Consider the following 21,700-nt stretch of genomic DNA (forward strand, 5'->3'; position numbering starts at 1 on the left):
CTCTTTGATGTTTTTGGCCTGCAACCAGAATCAAAATCTCACTGTGTATTTGTCTTACATTAATACAGATTTAACATTTCAAAGTTCCATCCATCCATTTTCTACCGCTTATTCCCCTTGGGGTCGCGGAGGGCGTTGGTGCCTATCTCAGCTACAATCGGGCGGATGGCAGCGTACACCCTGGATTGCACTAATCGGAAAAAGAGAATGCATTATATTGCGAAGAGTGTACGGTCAGAGTGTTTATGGACCGGACAAAAGCATTTGACACTATCACTGTACTTTCTGGATATCGGTATAGAAGGCGCACCCACTAAATTTTAGGAGAACATTTTTTTTTTTAGTAGCATAGTATATAAATGAAATAAGATATTTACAGAGAAAACATTAGTTAATGTTTATTTACATACTTTAAGTGTTTCCAAATGGAGGCTGTAACAAGGCAGTAAAACAGATGATCAAACAAAACAGAAAGTCTGTTAGGATCCGCCTTGCGGATCATACATTATTTGGTTGTTTAGTCCTTTTTTGTATCTTGTTTGTTCGTGGACTCTTCCGATTCTTAGTTTGTGCACTTCCTTGTTTGTACTTGTCACCATGGCGACATGATTTGTTCACCTGCCTTCCTTTGCACACCTGGATTCATTAGAGACTCTACTTAACCTGCCCTTTTCGTTTACTCGGTCTCGCCTCGTAATGTTTGATCGGGTGGCGACTTAATTTCTATGTTTGGACTCGCTAATGCTTTTGCGCTTAGCTGCTTGTTGTTCCCCTAGCTTTTATGCTAGTTAGCGCTTTGTTTTGCCTTTTGTACCCAGTGTTTTTTTTCTTAGCCTGTTTTTAGTTAAATGAATCCTTATTTCTTACCTGTACGCTGTGTCCGAGCCCGAACTGCATCCAGGAAGAGCACCACTTGCATCACGATGCCACGAAGACGTTACAAAGTCATTGTCATGGATTCAATAACTCCACCATGACGTTTTGGTAATTTTACTGAAGAATGCCATTGTCACAGACACCTTTAAATGTGTTAACATATTAGTTAATGCTAATGATGCTAGCTTTTTACATTGCGATAGCATATTCTTATATGCATGACAACACACACACTATCAAACAGGTGACAATTTACATGGTATGCATTGTTTTAGTTATATTTTAAAACTTTCAAACATTGCTTGAAGTGATGAATGAGGAACCCATACGAGTAGAAATGATATGGACGACGAGTAGACAGAACAGCACTTATACTTCAGGTTCAAGGCACGAAACACAAGGAATTACTCAAGACTTTCAACCAGAGGCACCTGCAGTAAGTAAACTTGTCCAAAAGAAGGCGCCATATCACAAACAATGACACACCATTTTAGTCTCTGTTTCGGTGTTACTACTATATAAGTTTGCTGTATATAAAACAATATGGACGTCAGCAAAGAAAAGTCCATAGATTAGTTGCACCTTTGTATAAGCTGCAGGGTTCAAAGCTTGGGAAAAAAGTAGCGGCTTATCGTCCGGAAAACTAAGTACTTATAACTGTCACGGGCCGAGGGCATAATAGTGCACATTCATCTCTGTGCTGCGCTGGGCGCACCTCCAGGAGCGCACTAAGTGCTCGCCACTACGGCTGCAGCAAGCGGCTGCATTCAATCATCAGCAGTCAACACCCCCGATGTGGATAAGAAGACCTACCTTCTTAAGCCAGCGCAACCTGCTATCCTGGGCCAGAAGGTAATGATCTGTTCCCATATAATAAGCCATCATTCAATCTCTATACTCTCTCTTTGTGTTCCTTTCCCGTCGTGTTTCATTTGTCTTGTGTTTCCTTGTCGTTCCGGCAGCCTTCCTCCGTTCCCCCATTACGAGATGTGTGTCTCTTCTCCCTGTGTTCCCCTCTGGTTCTTTGGCTGCCCCTTTTGAATCTCGACCACCCACCTGGACACAGACATTGACGCCTCGCCCGACTTCCTGCCTGTTCTCACGGACTTCCAAGCCAGCTTGCCCCTCTTGGACTTCCGCCTCTCGTTCAACACTTCTGGTGACACACTACAGTTAATTTCCGCACATAGTCGCACACAACACACATAGTTTGGATATAATAATAATAAATAAATGCATACATATATATATATATATCTATATATATATATATATATATATATATATATATAAAGTATATATATATATATACTATATAAATCTATATATATACAGTAGCATATATATATATATATGAATTATATATATACAGCAGCATATATATGGATATATATATATATATATATATATATATATATATATATATATATATATATATATATATATATATATTCCTCCATACAAACTGCGTGCCGGCCCAGCCACATAATATATGCGGCTTTTACACACACTTAAGTGAATGCAATGCATACTTGGTCAACAGCCATACAGGTCACACTAAGGGTGGCCGTATAAACAACTTTAACACTGTTACAAATATGTGCCACACTTTGAACCCACACCAAACAAGAATGACAAACACATTTCGGGAGAACATTCGCACCGTAACACAACAGAACAAATACCCACAACTCCTTCCACCACTAACTCTTCCGGGACTCTACAATATACGCCCCCCCGCTACCACCAAACTCCACCTTTTCAAACCCTGCCTCCACTCATTGTTATTTTATTTTAAAATGTATTAGCCTGTAGAAAAAGTTAATGGTGATATTTACCTCAGAAGGCTGCAAATAGAAAAGAGGCATTTTTTTTATTATTTATTTAAATTGTATTTAATACACCATTGATGTATTTCCGTTTGTTTTTTGAAAGTTGATTTGGCACTATTAAGTTATATAAGCATTGCTTGTTCCGTATTTGGTGTTAAAACAAATCAGTGTAGCAAACTGAGCAATATTTAACGTTTTATTCATGCACTTTCTCTTGTTACTTCAAGGCTTGAATGTTTGATTCATTAATTATTGGTATTTTATTTTCAAATGTATTATTAGCCTGTGGAAAACGTTTATTGTAATATTTACCTCAGAAGGCTGCAAATATTTGATATGCCATTGATATTTTTTAAATTATTATTATTACTATTTGAAAGTCGATTTTGCATGTCACTATAAAGTTATATAAGCCTTGCTTGTTCAATATTCAATGCAAAACTTGTTTGAGTCCCTATTAAAGGGTTAATTTGTTCAACCTTGGCTCGCGGCTTTGTTCAGTTTTAAAATTTTGGCCGACTCTGTATTTCAGTTTGACACCCATGGGTTAGAGCAGGGGTCGGGAACCTTTTTGGCTGAGAGAGCCAAAAAGCCAAATATTTTAAAACATATTTCCGTAAGAGCCATATAATATTTTTTTCAACACTGAACACAGCTAAACACGTGCATTTTTAAGTAAGACAAACATTTCTAGAGTATAATAGGTCTCTTATTCTTTGAATTAACATTGCTATTCTAAAGATAACTGTGGAGGGGGCGTGGCCTGCAGGCCTGCAGCGAACTGGGGTGTGCCAGGACCAGCTTCAAAATCAGCGACAGGTGCGTAGATGGCCCACCGGGGCCTTGTTATCTAATCACCTGTCGCTCTGTTATAAGCAGCAGCCAGGAGGAGAGACGGGGTTGGAGCTGGAAATACAATTGCTGGAACGCAACTGAGAGACTTATTGAAGAATAAAACAATATTGAAACCCTGAAACAGGCTCTCATGTCGGTGCTTGGTGGTGCGAGGAACCCCCAGGAGGGCAAGCCCACACTAACCAATAATAAGTAAATAACTTCTTACCATTAACGCAACTTCTTGAACAGGTGCGGTATAAAACGGATGGATTAAAAATGAATGATAATGTTTTATGTTTTTAACGTTATTTTTAACACTGTGATTACAAGTGGAATTATTCATTACTTATCGTTTTAAGCAACGTCAGCTCAGATTTATCCGAGAGCCAGATGCAGTCATCAAAAGAGCCACATCTGGCTCCAGAGCCATAGGTTCCCAACCCCTGGGTTAGAGTGTCCGCCCTGAGATCGGTTGGTTTGGAGTTCAAACCCCGGACGAGTCATACCAAAGACTATAAAAATGGGACCCACTACCTCCCTGCTTAGCACTCAGCATCAAGGGTCGGAATTGGGGGTTAAATCACCATAAATGATTCCCGGGCGTGACACCGCTGCTGCCCACTGCTCTGCTCCAGGGGGTGAACAAGGGGATGGGTCAAATGCAGAGGACACATTTCACCACACCTAGTGTGTGTGTGACAATCATTGGTACTTTAACTTTAACTTAACTTTTACTTAATGCAAGTAATTTTTCAGTCAGACATAATAACTTATTTTTAAGCAAAAGATCTTCTGAGGACAAAAATACTATTTTTGAGCACCGTATGTTTGTTATAAGACACAAAAATTCACAATACTAGTAAAATTGCCTTCCATATTTTTCGGATTATAAGTCGCCGTTTCTTTTCATAGTTTGGCCGAGGGTGCGACTTATACTCTGGGGCGACTTATGTGTGAAATTATTAACACATTTGTTGTGATCCGATATCCGTATCATTCCATATTTATGTTTTGTTCCATTCTTGTATCACATTCTGTTGTTTGGACTGCCTTATTTCCTGTTTATTCTGTCACCATGGTAGCTTATGAGTTCACCTGCCCCTTGCTTTCTACGCACACCTGTTTTTCGTTATCACCTCGCTTATTTAAGCTTGCCCCTTTTCGTCTTTCATTGTCGGACTCTAGTTTGCTTTCACACAACTGCTGAAGACCTTTTTTTTTCATGCTCTTTCTCGCTAGCTTCCACGTTAAGCTTTATTTCATGCTAGTTGTTTTGTTTTTCCCTTTTTGTGCCTTCGTGCCAAGTATAGTGTTTCTGTTCATATTCCTAGCCTCCATGCTAGCGCCATTTGTTTACCTTTCTGTTTGCACCAGTGTTTTTGTTTCTAGCCTGTTTTATTACTTTAATAAATCCTTTATTTCTTACTTTTTTCTGTGTTCTTGCCGACTCATCCACGGAGGAACAAATCCGGCATCGTTATGCCACACAGTCTTTACAACATTATCTTAAAATATCAAATAATATTAGTTAGCTCATTCACGTAAGAGACTAGAGGTATAAGATTTCATCGGATTAGCAATTAGGAGTGACAGATTCTTTGGTAAACGTATAGCATGTTCTATATGTTACATTTATTTGAATGACTCTTACCATAATATGATACGTTAACATATCAGGCACCTTCTTAGTTGGTTATTCATGCGTCATATAACGTACACTTATTCAGCCTGTTGTTCACTATTCTTTATTTATTTTAAATTGCCGTTCAAATGTCTATTCTTGGTGTTGGATTTTATCAAATAAATTTCCCCAAAATATGTGACTTATACGCCAGTGCGACTTATATATGTTTTATTCCTTCTTTATTATGCATTTTCGGCAGGTGCGACTTATACTCCGGAGCGTCTTATACTCCAAAAAATACGGTAATAATAATTTTAAATTGCTGATTTCATCTGTTGGGGATAGGTTGATTGGCAACATTAAATTGGCCCTAGTGTGTGATAGGAGTGTGAATGTTGTCTGTCTATCTGTGTTGGCCCTGCGATGAGGTTGGGACTTGTCCAGGGTGTACTCCGCCTTCCGCCCGAATGCAGCTGAGATAAGCTCCAGCCACCCCCGCGAGCCCGAACGGGACAAGCGGTAGTAAATGGATGGATGGATGGAGGCTGCACTGTCCTTTGATCATGTTCTTCTTTGATGTACCACTGGTGATACACATACCACATTTTTTCGAATCACTGGTCCAAAGAATCAATCAATCAATCAATCAATGTTTACTTATATAGCCCTAAATCACTAGTGTCTCAAAGGGCTGCACAAACCACCACAACATCCTCGGTAGGCCCACATAAGGGCAAGGAAAACTCACACCCAGTGGGACATCGGTGACAATAATGACCCAGTGGGACGTTGGTGACAATGATGACTATGAGAACCTTAGAGAGGAGGAAAGCAATGGATGTCGAGCGGGTCTAACATGATACTGTGAAAGTTCAATCCACAATGGATCCAACACAGTCGCGAGAGTCCAGTCCAAAGCGGATCCAACACAGCAGCGAGAGTCCTGTTCACAGCGGAGCCAGCAGGAAACCATCACAAGCGGAGGCGGATCAGCAGCGCAGAGATGTCCCCAGCCGATACACAGGCAAGCAGTACATGGCCACCGGATTGGACCGGACCCCCTCCACAAGGGAGAGTGGGAATAAGGTTCACTAAATGGCTCTGTGCATACGCGGACAGGTTTTGCCATGGTTTGTGCCAGGCAAAACCCTGACTCCATTAGCCACCCACCCCCAACCTGAATTCCCTTTTCAACATCTAATGGAACTCTACCCAGGCAAAGGGAAGAAATACTGCTTGGTATTGGTAGACGTGTTGTCCAAGTGGGTCAAAACCTTCCTCACAAAGAATACGACAGCTGACACCATAGCAAAGCCACTGGTGTGAGAGGTAATTCCCCGATGGTATACCCTGGAAAAAATATCCTCTGACAATGGCCCCCATTTTGCAGTGGGTCAAAGCATTCCACACAAATAATGTGACAGCTGACACCCTAGCAAAGCTAATGGTGTGAGAGGTAATTACACGGTGGGACATCCTGGAAAAGATATCCTCTGACAATGGCCCCCATTTTGCAAACACTTTAATGACCAATATGAGTGACACTTTAGGTGTCCACCTGAGAAAACACTGCAGTTACCACTAAAAGTCGGTAGGGGGCAGTAGAGATGAAACGGCAACATTAAACAGAAATGAGCAAAATGTTGTGGTGAGACAGGCATTAATTGAATATGATGCCTGCCCCTGGTTGAGAGTTAGCAGGCGAAGCAACCTGTCTCTATTTGAGATTTTGTTTGGTGCCCCAAATGTGCTAATGGGTCCCAGGCTATGAGGATCCTTCCAGACCGTCATGGGAGATGATGTGTTAATTGAATATTGCTTGCGCCTAACAAATTACTCTTTTACTGCCATCAGGAGGAGCGATCAAGAAGTGCTTCCCAGAACCACCAACAGACTTCTGCACAACAACCAGTGATTAGGTCCTCATCTGGAACCCATGTCCAAAGAAAATCAAGCTCAGACGCTGGCTTGGGCCATCCCAGGTTCAACTGACGATGCATACTACAGTCAAGGCCGCGGGACGTGCTACGTGGGTCCAAGTTACTCTCTGGAAACCATTCCCACTGTTAGAATAATTGTTTCTAAGTTATCACAAAAACTTTGTGTTACATTGAGTGACTGGTGAGAAGCAAAAGCTGTCTTTGGAACCTACCAAGAGTAAGGCTCGTAAAACTCCACTGTGTTGGGGGGGAAGCAAAATGAAGGTGTTCTGTTTTCTTTTATGTATTGTAATCAACAGAAAGATATTGTTTCAACCCAAGAATTACAATGCGGAGAGAAGACAGGATCTGCCCAATTTCCAGACGACCTCTCTTTGAACCTCCTTTTTCCACTGTTTTACGAACCTCTTTTTGAACTGTTTTACGAACCTCTTCTTTGAACTGGTTTACGACCTTTTCTGTGAACTGTTTACGACCTCGTCCCTTAGAAGCAGCTGTTGTCATGTGGTCAGAGAAAGTCCAAATAAAGGGGAAGGCGTACAATTTTTTGGCAGAGCGTGCTGAGACGGGCGGGGTCGGATGGTTGCCCGACCTGAATTCGGCGGTGGAGGCATGTGGAGAGGGGCGGGCTCCACGCGTTCCCTGCGGGCGGGATGTGTGCAGGGGCCGGCCACGAAGCAGCAGACTGGTGAGTAGATACCTCAGCTGGAACGAGTTATCTAATCACCTGTTCCCTTTATAAATCAATCAATCAATCAATGTTTATTTATATAGCCCCAAATCACAAATGTCTCAAAGGACTGCACAAATCATTACGACTACAACATCCTCGGAAGAACCCACAAAAGGGCAAGGAAAACTCACACCCAGTGGGCAGGGAGAATTCACATCCAGTGGGACGACAGTGACAATGCTGACTATGAGAAACCTTGGAGAGGACCTCAGATGTGGGCAACCCCCCCCCTCTAGGGGACCGAAAGCAATGGATGTCGAGCGGGTCTAACATGATACTGTGAAAGTTCAATCCATAGTGGCTCCAACACAGCCGCGAGAGTTCAGTTCAAGCGGATCCAAGACAGCAGCGAGAGTCCCGTCCACAGGAGACCATCTCAAGCGGAGGCGGATCAGCAGCGTAGAGATGTCCCCAACCGATACAGGCGAGCGGCCCATCCTGGGTCCCGACGAGCGGTCCATCCTGGGTCTCGACTCTGGACAGCCAGTACTTCATCCATGGTCATCGGACCGGACCCCCTCCACAAGGGAGGGGGGGACATAGGAGAAAGAAAAGAAGCGGCAGATCAACTGGTCTAAAAAGGAGGTCTATTTAAAGGCTAGAGTATACAGATGAGTTTTAAGGTGAGACTAAATGCTTCTACTGAGGTAGCATCTCGAACTGTTACCGGGAGGGCATTCCAGAGTACTGGAGCCCGAACGGAAAACGCTCTATAGCCCGCAGACTTTTTTGGGGCTCTAGGAATCACTAATAAGCCGGAGTCTTTTGAACGCAGATTTCTTGCCGGGACATATGGTACAATACAATCGGCAAGATAGGATGAAGCTAGACCGTGTAGTATTTTATACGTAAGTAGTAAAACCTTAAAGTCACATCTTAAGTGCACAGGAAGCCAGTGCAGGTGAGCCAGTACAGGCGTAATATGATCAAGCTTTCTTGTTCTTGTCAAAAGTCTAGCAGCCGCATTTTGTACCAACTGTAATCTTTTAATGCTAGACATGGGGAGACCCGAAAATAATACGTTAAGGTAATCGAGACGAGACGTAACAAACGCATGGATAATGATCTCGGCGTCTTTAGTGGACAAAATGAAGCGAATTTTAGCGATATTACGGAGATGAAAGAAGGCCGTTTTAGTAACGCTTTTAATGTGTGACTCAAAGGAGAGAGTTGGGTCAAAGATAATACCCAGATTTTTTACAGAGTCGCCTTGTTTTATTATTTGGTTGTCAAATGTTAAAGTTGTATTATTAAATAGAGGTCGGTGTCTAGCAGGACCGATAATCAGCATTTCCGTTTTTTTGGCATTAAGTTGCAAAAAGTTAGCGGACATCCATTGTTTAATTTCATTAAGACACGCTTCCAACTGACTACAGTCCGGCGTGTTGGTCAGCTTTAGGGGCATGTAGAGTTGGGTGTCATCAGCATAACAGTGAAAGCTAATACCGTATTTGCGTATGACGTCACCCAGCGGCAGCATGTAGATGCTGAAGAGTACAGGGCCAAGGACCGAACCCTGGGGAACTCCACACGTTACCTTAACATAGTCCGAGGTCACACTGTTATGGGAGACACACTGCATCCTATCAGTAAGATAAGAGTTAAACCATGACAGGGCTGAGTCTGACATACCAATTCGTGTTTTGATACGCTCTAATAAAATATTATGATCGACGGTATCGAAAGCAGCGCTAAGATCGAGGAGCAGCAACATAGATGACGCATCAGAGTTCATCGTTAGCAATAGATCATTAGTCACTTTTGCGAGGGCTGTCTCCGTGGAGTGATTTGGCCTGAAACCGGATTGAAAGGTTTCACATAGATTGTTAAACGCTAAGTGTTCATTTAGCTGCTCTGCAACAATTTTTTCGAGGATTTTCTAAATAAAGGGAAGGTGAGACACCGGTCGGTAGTTTACCATGAGGTCAGGATCGAGGTTAGGTCTTTTAAGGAGAGGATGAATAACCGCTTTTTTGAATGCTAGGGGAACAGTGCCCAAGGAAAGTGATAAGTTTATAATATTTAGCACTGATGGGCCTAATTATACAAAAAGCTCCTTGATAAGTTTCCCAGGAAGTGGGTCAAGTAAACATGTTGTTTGTTTTATTCCATTTACACGTTGTAACAATCCTTCTGATGTTATTTCATCAAAACGAGAGAAACTATTTTGGATATTTGCAGTATCCGCCGTATATACAGTCGTGTCTGTGTTACTATAACAAAGTTGTAGCTGGGACGCATTGTCTTTAATCTCCTTTCTAATAAGTTCAATTTTCTTATTAAAGAACTTCATAAAGTCATCTGCCGAATGGGTGGAGCTACTGGAAGGAGTCCCTTGTTGGGTTAGCGATGCTACTGTACTAAACAAACATTTTGGATCGTTTTTATTAATGCGGATGAGATTTGAGTAATAATTAGCTTTAGCTAAGGTAAGCATGCGTTTATAAGTTATTAAACTATCACTCCATGCTTGATGGTGCACCTCAAGTTTAGTCGTGCGCCATTTGCGTTCCAGCTTTCTACATAATAATTTCTGAGCTCTAGTTTCTTCAGTAAACCATGGCGTACGCCTTTTTGGAGCCTTTTTTAACTTCAGCGGTGCTATACTATCAATGGTTTCGCGCAGGGCGTTGTTAAAGTTGTTAGTGAGGTTATCAATAGAGCCCACATACTTTGGGAACGGTGCCATTACCGAGGGCAGTAGGTCCGCAAGAGTTGTCGTTGTGGCAGCATTAATGTTGCGGCTGCTATAGCAGTTATTATTATTATTAGCTTGCCGAACATGAGTCTGAACTTCGAATTTTATAAGGTAATGATCGGACATTACTTTAGTATACGGGAGTATCATAACTTTGGAAACGGTGATACCTCTGACAAGCACTAGGTCTTTTGTATTACCGCTGCGATGCGTCGGTTCATTTATTATTTGTGTAAGACCACAGCTATCAAATATAGTCTGGAGCGCCACGCACGGTGGGTCCAATGGGGTATTCATATGGATATAAAAGTCCTCCATTATAATTATATTATCGGCGTGCGTCACTAGATCAGCAACAAACTCTGAGAATTCACTAATAAAGTCCGAATAGGGCCCTGGGGGGCGGTAGATAACGACCAGGCACAGAGGCAGAGGTGTGGCAGACTTCATAGAAAGCACCTCAAACGATTTGTATTTATTATTTAAGTTAGGACTAAAGTTAAAGTTTTCGTTGTATATTAGTGCGACACCCCCTCCCCTTTTAAGGTGACGGGCAATATGCGCATTCGTATAGTTAGGAGGGGATGTCTCATTTATCGCAAAAAAATCGTCTGGTTTAAGCCGGGTTTCGCTAAGACCGATGACGTTAAGGTTGTTGTCTCTAATGACCTCATTAACTAATAACGTTTTGGGAGACAAAGATCTGATGTTTAGAAAGCCCATATTATAGGTAGTGGGCTGTTTTAAGGAGTTGTTGATAAAATTATCCGTAGTAGCAATATTAATAATGTTGCGTTTATTATGCGCAGTGTACTTAAAATAATTACGACCATATCTAGGAATTGATATGACGGGAATTTTCAGATTGTCTACTTGGCGCTGCGATAAACTGAACGCATCATAATTTGCCACCTCAGTAGAACGCATGTCTAACTCTGACGTAGTCATAGACATAGCAGAAAAAACATTTTGTGAGTTGTGTATTATTCTACGAAAATTGCTATGTGTACAGGGATCATCCAGCCTGGCGCTGGCTAGTTCTAGCTTAACTGACTCCATACCCAGGCTAGTAGGCTCTGTAATTGCCTGTGACCGGGCTTGCTCTAGTGCAGTTAGTCAAATGTGGCTCAATGCGAAATCTATGTTCTGAGAGGTTTCCAACGCTGTTATCAGCAGCGTTGGAAACCATGAGAGGGGTGGCTGGAAAAGGAGAGTGAGCCTGCCAGAAAGAGAGAAAGCTGAAAACCCACGAAACTTTGCATGACGGCGGTCATGAGCTGAAAAGCCAAAGAGACTTTGCACATTGATTGTTGGAAACATTAAACATATTGTAACAACTGCGCAAGGGTGTGGTGCTTTCCTGTGCTCACAACGAGAACCCGGAACAGAGACTTCCACAGCATGTTTTTTGATTGATTGATTAAAACTTTTATTAGTAGATTGCACAGTAGAGTACATATTCCGTACAATTGACCACCTGAATAAGTTTTTCAACGTGTTTAAGTCGGGGTCCACGTTAATCAATTCATGGTACAAATATATACTATCAGCATAATACAGTCATCATACAAGTTAATCATCAGAGTATATCAATTGAATTATTTACATTATTTACAATCCGGGGGGTTAGGTTTGGTTGAAATCAGGATAATCAAGATAAACTAAGATCATAACCATAGACACAAATCATTACAGACTTAAAGGCCTACTGAAACCCACTACTACCCACCACGCAGTCTGATAGTTTATACATCAATGATGAAATATTAACATTGCAACACATGCCAATACGGCCTTTTTAGTTTACTAAATTGCAATTTGTTGAAAACGTTGCGGAATAATGACGCATGCGCGCGACGTTTCGGGTTGTAGCGGACATTTTTTTCCAGCCCGATCCAAGCTATAAGTAGTCTACTTTAATCACATAATTACACAATATTCTGGACATCTGTGTTGCTGAATGTTTTACAATTTGTTCAATTAATAATGGAGAACTCCAAGTAGAAAGATGGAGCTTTATTATGGATCAGAGCGGTCAAGCGAAAATTGTGGTAATAAGTCGGCTCTTACCGTAGACATCAGCGGAGCTTGCGTCCTGCAGCTGCGTGGCTTCCCTCAGAGACACTGGTGGTCACCACACCCGTGGCCACACCCCTCTGACTTTCAGGTACTATATTATCTTACTAAAACACTAATAACACAATAGGCAGATAAGGGATTTTCTAGAATTATCCTAGTAAATGTGTCTAATAACATCTGAATCGCTCTCACTGCCTTCGCCTTTTTTTTCTAGTCCTTCACTCTCACTATCCTCATCCACAAATCTTTCATCCTCGCTCAAACTAATGGGGAAATTGTCGCTTTCTCGGTCCGAATCGCTCTAGCTGCTGGTGGCTATGATTGTAAACAACGTAAGGATGTGAGAAGCTCTATAACCAGTGACGTCACGCACACATCGTCTGCTACTTCCGGTACAGGCAAGGCTTTATTATTAGCGACCAAAAGTTGCAAACTTTATCGTCGATGTTCGCCAGTAAATCCTTTCAGCAAAAATATGGCAATATCGCAAAATGATCAAATATGACACATAGAATGGACCTGCTATCCCCGTTTGAATGAGAAAATCTCATTTCAGTAGGCCTTTAAATGCAGTAACAAACACAATCCACATTTTTTTACCCTGTAATTGCTAAACAAAATTGTAATAATCCCACATCCCAAATAATGAAATACAGTGGAAACTCAATTAACTAAGCTAATTGGTTTTTGAACATGGTTTGTAAAACAGAAACGTTTGTATCGTGAAGCAGTTCCTCATAAGAAATGTAGAAATGTAAGTAATGTAAATATTAATGATTGGTTTTAGCCTCAACAAAAGTGACTTGTATATACTGTCTATCAACATAATGTGGGCGCAATGATTCCAAAATCTTTTTTTTATCGAAACAACACAACAAAACTGCCAACTTAAATGTCGACACACAAACACACACACAAAAGCCTCTTTGGTGAACTCAAAAACGTTTACCACCATGTTGCTTAAATTAAAGAAAACAAAAAGCAAAATGATTATACCTTGTATCTGCAAATATTTGTGGCATTGTTGAACATTGTGGCAGTTTCAGAGTAATAAACAATGACTTCACCTAGTCACTGCTAGAGTTAGCAATAACTAGCAGTGTGAGGCGATCCTTCATCGGCCTGTGACTTGGTAGTGCCTTTTTCTTTGCTGTAATAAAAGTTCACTGTGGCGCATTTTCGGTCCCATCAAAATTAACGACTTGCTGCGGAACAAATCCCCCTTTGCTGATAAAATCCTCATTCTGAAGGCTGACTAGTTAAGGCAGGAATGTCAAACTCAAATACAGAGTGGGCCAAAATTTTAAACGGAACAAAGCCGCGGGCCAAGGTTGAACAAATTAACCTTTTAATAGCAACCCAAACAAGTTTTGCATTAAATATTGAACAAGCAAGGCTTATGTAACTTTAGTGACATGCAAAATCCAGTTTCAAATAATAATAATAATAATAATAATTTAAATTTTTGAATTTAAATAAAATTTGTATGCCTTTTTTTTCTATTTGCAATATTCTGAGGTAAATATCAATTTTTTTCCACAGGCTAATAATACATTTAAAAATAAAATAACAATAATGAATGAACCAAACATTCAGCCTTGAAGTAGCAAGAGAAAATGCATGAATTAAACGTTAATTATTGGTCAGTTTGCTGGAAGTTTCCCAGAAGAGTTAGTGCTGCAAGGGGTTCTGGGTATTTGTTCTAATGTATTACGGTGCGAATGTTCACCCGAAATGTGTTTTTCATTCTTGTTTGGTGTGGGTTCACAGTGTGGTGCATATTTGTAACAGTGCTAAAGTTGTTTATACGGCCACCCTCAGTGTGACCTGTATGGCTGTTGACCAAGTATGCCTTGCATTCACTCGTGCGTGTGTGTGTGTGTGTGTAAAAGCCACAAATATTATGTGACACGCTGTTAGTATGGAGGAAAAGCAGACGTGAAGACAGGTTGTAGAGAACGCTAAAGGCAGTGCCTTATATGCACGCCCCCAATATAGTTGTCCAGGTGGAAATGAGTAGAAATTCGGGAGAATGATTGCCCCGAGAGATTTTTGGGAGGGGCACTGTACTTCGGGAGTCTACCGGGAAAATTAGGAGGGTTGGCAACTATGGTTATTAGCGGTGAATGCGGTGTTACAGCGGCACCGACGCTGTATAACACAGGCGGCCCAGCTCTAATGCTAAATTGATATTGCCTCAAGGGCCAAATTAAATTACATGGCGCGTCAGATTTGGCCCGCGGGCCAGAGTTTGACACCCATGAGTTGAGGGAATACGGGGGAGACGAGACACACAGTTCGTGACGCAGGAATGGAGGAATGCTGCCGGAAGACGACATGGGACATGAGACAAATTAACACAGAGGGGGAGAAACACAGGGAGAGAGAGAGAGACAGAGAGAGAGTGCATAGAGCTTGATAAGTCGGTTTACTGTACTGGAACAGGGCGCTACGTTCTGGCCCAGAACGCAGGTTTGAACTGGCTTACGAAGCCCAGGGAGCTCATCACAGGCAGGTGTGTTGAGTGCTGACTGATTGGCGATTGAAGGCACCTCACAGATGAATGCGCACTGGACCGTGACACTGTCATTTATTAATTCACATATTATAAGTGCTTCTTCGCGCAAAAAAAGTGCAAAGAAGAATCCCCGTGGATTTCGCATGAACATAAGATGGAATAGTAACAAATAAAAGTGGGGAGGGTGAGGTCTAAAGCAGCTGTAATCAAACCTGTGACGCAAACACATGTACCCCCATGCGTTTAAAACTAATTGCAAGTTGAATAATGCTTCTTTTCAGAATAAAACATGTATTTCTATCCTTACAATTCCTGGTATTTTCTAGGTATAAAAATCTTAATTTAGAATGTCTTATCAAGTAAAATCAACTTGCTGCATGGATAGACAATTTCAGTAGTTTATGATATTATTTTTTCCCAAAATCTAGTCTTTTTATCTTATATTTGGTCAGTTCTTTCAAATTGCTATGTGGAAGCAATTGGACTGCAAATTTGTCAATATGTGACACACCCACAGCGAAACAATAAAAGACACCAAAAATGTACAATGCGAAAAAGAACTGACAAAATATAAGATATGCACCGGGTTGTTGCAGAATCTTTAAATAGCTGGGTTGCATGTGACGTCGCATCCCTGTTTCTTCTTTGCAGGTTAGTTCACATGATGGTCAAGCTACTTGAGCATAGCATTCAAACAAGTGAGAGTGAGTGTAAAGTTTGAGCAAAAATGCAGAAATGCTGTTCTGTTCTTGGGTGTTCCAGTCGTTTCATATAGAGAGGTAGGAAAGAGCTTTCACAGAGTGCGAAAAGAAGTAAAGTTAATAAAGTCAGGAAAAAATGAAAGTGCGTCAAAGGAAATGGCTCCTAAAAATTTCACTTTCATCGGAGTGCTTGTGTCTGCAGTGATCACTTTGTAAAATGCTTTTTTGAACGTTTGTTTGAGAAACTTGCTGTGATGCAATCGAGTTAATTCTCTACTGTATTAGTAGTGTTTCAGAGCAGAACTAAACGTAAAAAAAGGACAAGCGATTGCATTAGTTTGTGTTATTTAATGGTTGCTAAGCCTAAATATAACTACAAGGACCTGGTTGTGCAGGAAAGTGCTTTATTCGACACGGATGACCGCATAAATACATGCATCCATCCATCCGTTTTTTACTGCTTGTCCCTTTTTGGGGTCACGGGGCTTGCTGGAGCCTATCTCAGCTGCTTAATACAGTGAGTGACAAATTATGTGAGGTTGTAGCAAGCAGTAACATATGGGTGATGATAAATGGTTTAAATCTTAAAAAAGTGTAAAAGCTAGTCCATCCCATTTTAAATATTTTTTTTCATGATCGCTTTTATATTTGCCTCTAAATGTATGAAAACACACCCAAATCTGCACTGTTTTAGGTGAATAAACAGTAGCCTAATTGAACTCTTGATCATTGCCTGAAACCCGGAGGTGTCTCTAGGTCACGTGATTGCAAGCCATAGTTATTTTTCTCAATTTTAGCTTTTTTAAACTTGAGAAGACATCATGTAAAATTCCATTCATTCATGCTAAAATTTATTTTATGACGTAAATAAATGACTACAAATAAATGAAAAGCTCTTAAAACTGGGGAGATTTGTAGGGATAAAACTTTGAATCTTTGCAAGTGCCAAATAATTTGCAGTGTATTCATGCAAACTGATTTGTTGTAATTAGAATAATTGACTATATTTGTCAGAATAATTGTATATAAGTTATCACACAGCTTGTTTGCTTTGAGTTCAGGTTGCCCTGCGGCCTGTGGTTGCAATCCGCTGGTGCTTACAAAGCTGTCTTTGATCTTATCAAGCAAAAGGCAGACGGCTTGTAAATCTCCACTGTGTGCGATGGAATGCACTGTAGAGGTGTCGGTTTCTCAGATCTTGGATAGCCACAGGAAGAACCTTATTAGGACCCAAAATCTACAAGCAGAAAGGGGCACACCTGACACCGCTCCAAGCCCTTTTTTGTTTGAACTGTGCAGCAGCTATTTATGACCCTTTCCCTTAGACGCAGCTGTAGCTATGTCATCAGGAAATGCCCAAATAAAATAAGGAGACGTGTGGAGCTTGTTCCTTAGATAAATAGATAGAGATAGATAGTACTTTATTTATTCCGTCAGGAGAGTTCCTTCAGGAAAATTACAATTTTCAGCACAATCCCATTCAAGATCAGACAAACATTACAGGGAGACAGAACAGGATCGCTGACGGGTCTGCCGGCTTCCAGCGCCCCTTACAAAAAAGATGACATACAGGTAAACAAGGGGGGTGGGGGGTAAGAAAAAAATAGAAAATTAAAATAAAATTTAAAAAATCGGTCTTAGCTTAGGCCCTGGAGTGGGGGTGCAGACTGAGGCCAAGGGAAAAAAAAAAACACACAACAACAACTCATAGCCATGTGTGTTAGAGCGGCGGAGTGACATTGTACGAGGATGCAGGTCGACCCCCTTTTACTCATAAGCTAAATTAAATCCTGTGCCTGTTTGATTCCTTGCTTCTTGTCTTGTTTAATAAATAGTTCGGTGTTTGAACCTGACAATATTATGTGCATTATTTGCGTTAAGATCAATTCTATTATTAACCACAACTCAAAATGTTATCACTCCATGTAACTTTAAGATTTGGGACCATTATTTGATGTCGAACGTGTCTATCTTCTTTCTTTCATTAAATCGTCGCTTTCATCGTTTTTCTATGCTGTAAAACACCATTGGTATGTAACGTATTATAATTAATTTACTGTAAACAAGCCGATTATGATCATCATATGTTCCTCCCCAGTAGCAAGTTAACACAAGCAGTTTATTTTTCCCACTAGATTCGTTAAAAAAAAAAAAAATTCAGTTTACTCGTGATTTTTACTTGTAAAGATTCTTAATCGATTATTATTTTTTTTTTAAATCTGTCCTGTCCAGCCACTCCGAAAAATCATATAGTTTATACAGACGGCCAACTCTTGCTGCTGGGATTTACTTTAGAAAAGAGAAGTGTTGGATACTTCTCTCGTTGCCTTTGTGTTTGACTTTATTACATGTTTGGGATGCATTTTATTGAACAAAACCAGTTTTCTAATAAGTAAAATAAAAATTGAGCTGAGCTTTTTATCTATTTGTGTGTGGCGACAAAATCCCAAGGTTTTTTTTCCCATGACTTGGATGAGTTGCCATCCAAATAATAAATAACAATTTTAAAAATGGACTATTTCATGGCGGAATGTACTTTATCATGAAACTAGCATTCAATGTTATTTAAAAAAAAGTATAGTTTTTTAAATCAAGAGTCGATTCCGAATAAAATCGTAACACCCAAAATCGAATCGAATCGTGTGGTGTCCAAATATTCACAACCCTTCTGTACATGCTGACTTTTTTTTTTTATATTATTTTGAAACACACAAATGTAAGTAAGTGTCCTCGTTGTCCTTGATGAGAATCAGAATCAGCTTTTATTTTTTCATCTTTAGTTAATGCAGGTGTTGTAATCTTGGTGTTGTTTATTGTGTTCGTTGAATGATTTAGCACTTGAGGAAATAACTGCTGACATGGATAAAGCTATTAGTTGACTTAACAGTCAATCACTTTTTGTACTATAAGTTATTACCTATTTTGTTATTTTAGTTTCAGGATATGTGTTTGGGTTTTTTTTGCCTTTTTTTATGTTTTGTTTCGTAAAATTGTAATTTATCTCCTGAACTGTTCATGTGTTTTGCGCTTTCAGGCCTTCGCAGTTTTTTTATTGTTCCGCAGCAATGACAAGAAAGTATATTCTGACCTCAGAAAAACAATCACGCCTCGGGTTGAATTAAAATACACACTTGAAATACAAATATATCTAAACCAGGGGTGTCAAACGTACGGCCCGCGGGTCGGATGAGGCCCGCCAACAGGTTTTATCCGGCCCGCAGGATGAGTTTGCTAAGTACAAAAATGAGCCGAAATTTTGGAATAAAATAAACTGCTTTTCTAAATGTGTCCATTAGATGTCGCTATAGCAGTTGTTAGTATTTTTGAATTTTGATGCTACATATGTACAAATGAAACCACGTGATGTTAGTAAACCAGTCGAGGAAAATGAGCAAACTACATAAATAACATCCTGTAATTTGATTTTCAATTCTATTTTTTCATCTTGATGGATTGAAAATGAACACCATTGTGTTGATTGATGAACATTATCGCATCATCAATTCAAAAAGTATAAATAATGACAAATAGTGAAGTGAATTATATTTATATAGAGCTTTTTCTCTAGTGACTCAAAGCGCTTTACATAGTGAAACCCAATATCTAAGTTACATTCAAACCAGTGTGGGTGGCACTGGGAGCAGGTGGGTAAAGTGTCTTGCCCAAGGACACAACGGCAGTGACTAGGTTGGCAGAAGCGGGAATCGAACCTGCAACCCTCAAGTTACTGGCACGGCCACTCTACCAACCGAGCTAAACCGGTAGACCACAATCAAACACAACATGTAAGTGTAAAAAATCAACAACAACATTATGATTTGTTCATTTTCAGAATGTGCTTGTCCATTGTTTAAACAAAAAAAATAATCTGAATTCATTGTCCCGTGATTTTACCACTTGAGAGTACATTTTTTTCCACCTGGCCCCTGATCTTAAAATAAATTTGACACCCCTGATTTAAACAATGCAAGACTTAATTGTCTTATACAAGAAACACACATCCATTGTTTTCAATAACTGACATAAAGACCTTGAAACTCTTATTTTAAAGGCCTACTGAAATTAGATTTTCTTATTCAAACGGGAATAGCAGGTCCATTCTATGTGTCATACTTGATCACACCGCGATATTGCTTTTTTGCTGAAAGGATTTAGTAGAGAACATCGACGATAAAGTTTGCAACTTTTGGTGCTGATAAAAAAGCCTTGCCTTTACCGGAAGTCGCAGACGATGACGTCACCGGTGTGAGGGCTCCTCACATCCTCACATTGTTTTTAATGGGAGCCTCCAGCAGCTAGAGCTATTCGGACCGAGAAAACGACAATTTCCCCATTAGTTTGAGCGAGGATGAAAGATTAGTGGATGATGATATTGATAGCGTAGGACTAGAAAATAAAAAAAATAAAAAAATACATAAAGTTAAAAAAAAAGGCGATTGCATTAGGACGGATTCAGATGTTTTGAGACACATTTACTAGGATAATTCTGGGAAATCCCTTAACTTTGTATTGTGTTTCTAGTATTTTAGTGGGATTAAATAGTACCTGATGGTCGGAGGGGTGTGTCCACGGGTGTCTTGAGGCCAGTGTCTGAGGGAAGTCACGGCAGATACAAGGACGGCGCAAACTCCACAAATCTCCGGTAAGAGGCGACTTTTTAACACAATTTTCTCACTGAAACCTGCTGGTTGACATGTGGTCAGGATCCATGTTCGCTTGACATCTCTGATCCATAGTAAAGCTTCACCTCCGGGAATTTTAAACAAGGAATCACCGTGTGTTTTTGTGGCTAAAGGCTAAATCTTCCCAACTCCATCTTTCTACTTTGATTCTCCATTATTAATTGAACAAATTGCAAAAGGTTCAGCAACACAGATATCCAGAATACTGTTTAATTGCGCGATGAAAAGAGACGACTTTTAGCCGCAAATGGTGCTGCGCTAATATTTCCTGACAGTCCCTGACGCCACGCGCACGTGTCATCATTCCGCGAAGTTTTCAACAAGAAATTTAAAATTGCAATTTAGTAAATTAAACTGGCCGTATTGGCATGTGTTGCAATGTTAATATTTCATCATTGATATATAAACTATCAGACTGTGTGGTCGGTAGTAGTGGGTTTCGGTAGGCCTTTGATATAAGCACCAGTACTCTACATCAGTGGTTCTCAAATAGGGGTAGACCTACCCCTGGGGGTACTAGAAGGTATGCCAAGGGGTACGTGAGATTCTTTAAAAATATTCTAAAAATAGCAACAATTCAAAAATCCTTCATAAATATATTTATTAAATAATACTTCAAAAAAATATGAATATAAGTTCATAAACTGTGAAAATAAATGCAACAAAGCAATAATTAGTGTTGACAGCTATATTTTTTTGTGGACATGTTCCATAAATATTGATGTTAAAGATTTCTTTTTTTGTGAAGAAATGTTTAGAATTAAGTTCATGAATCCAGATGGATCTCTATTACAATGAATGAATGAATGAATGAATGAATGGTTTATTTTGAGCCATGCAAACAAAACAAAAGAATGACATAAAATACAAAAGAAATATATAGATACATTATTTTTACACCTACATTGAAAACATTACATCTGACCAATCTTTTGTAGATATCAAGATTGGCTCAAAAGGAAGTGGGAAGAAGTAAACTTATTAGGTCCCACCCCTATACATATACAATATATATACAATATATAATACAATAATATATATATAATATAATTCAATTCAGTGGTTGCTGCGTGGATGCTATATATTATCTATATATAATACATTTAAATTCACACACACTTACATATATACATATGCACACACACACACATATACAACATACACATATATGCACACACAT

The sequence above is a fragment of the Nerophis ophidion genome, linkage group LG13 (genome assembly GCF_033978795.1).
Source record: "Nerophis ophidion isolate RoL-2023_Sa linkage group LG13, RoL_Noph_v1.0, whole genome shotgun sequence".
NCBI classification, from domain to species: domain Eukaryota; kingdom Metazoa; phylum Chordata; class Actinopteri; order Syngnathiformes; family Syngnathidae; genus Nerophis; species Nerophis ophidion.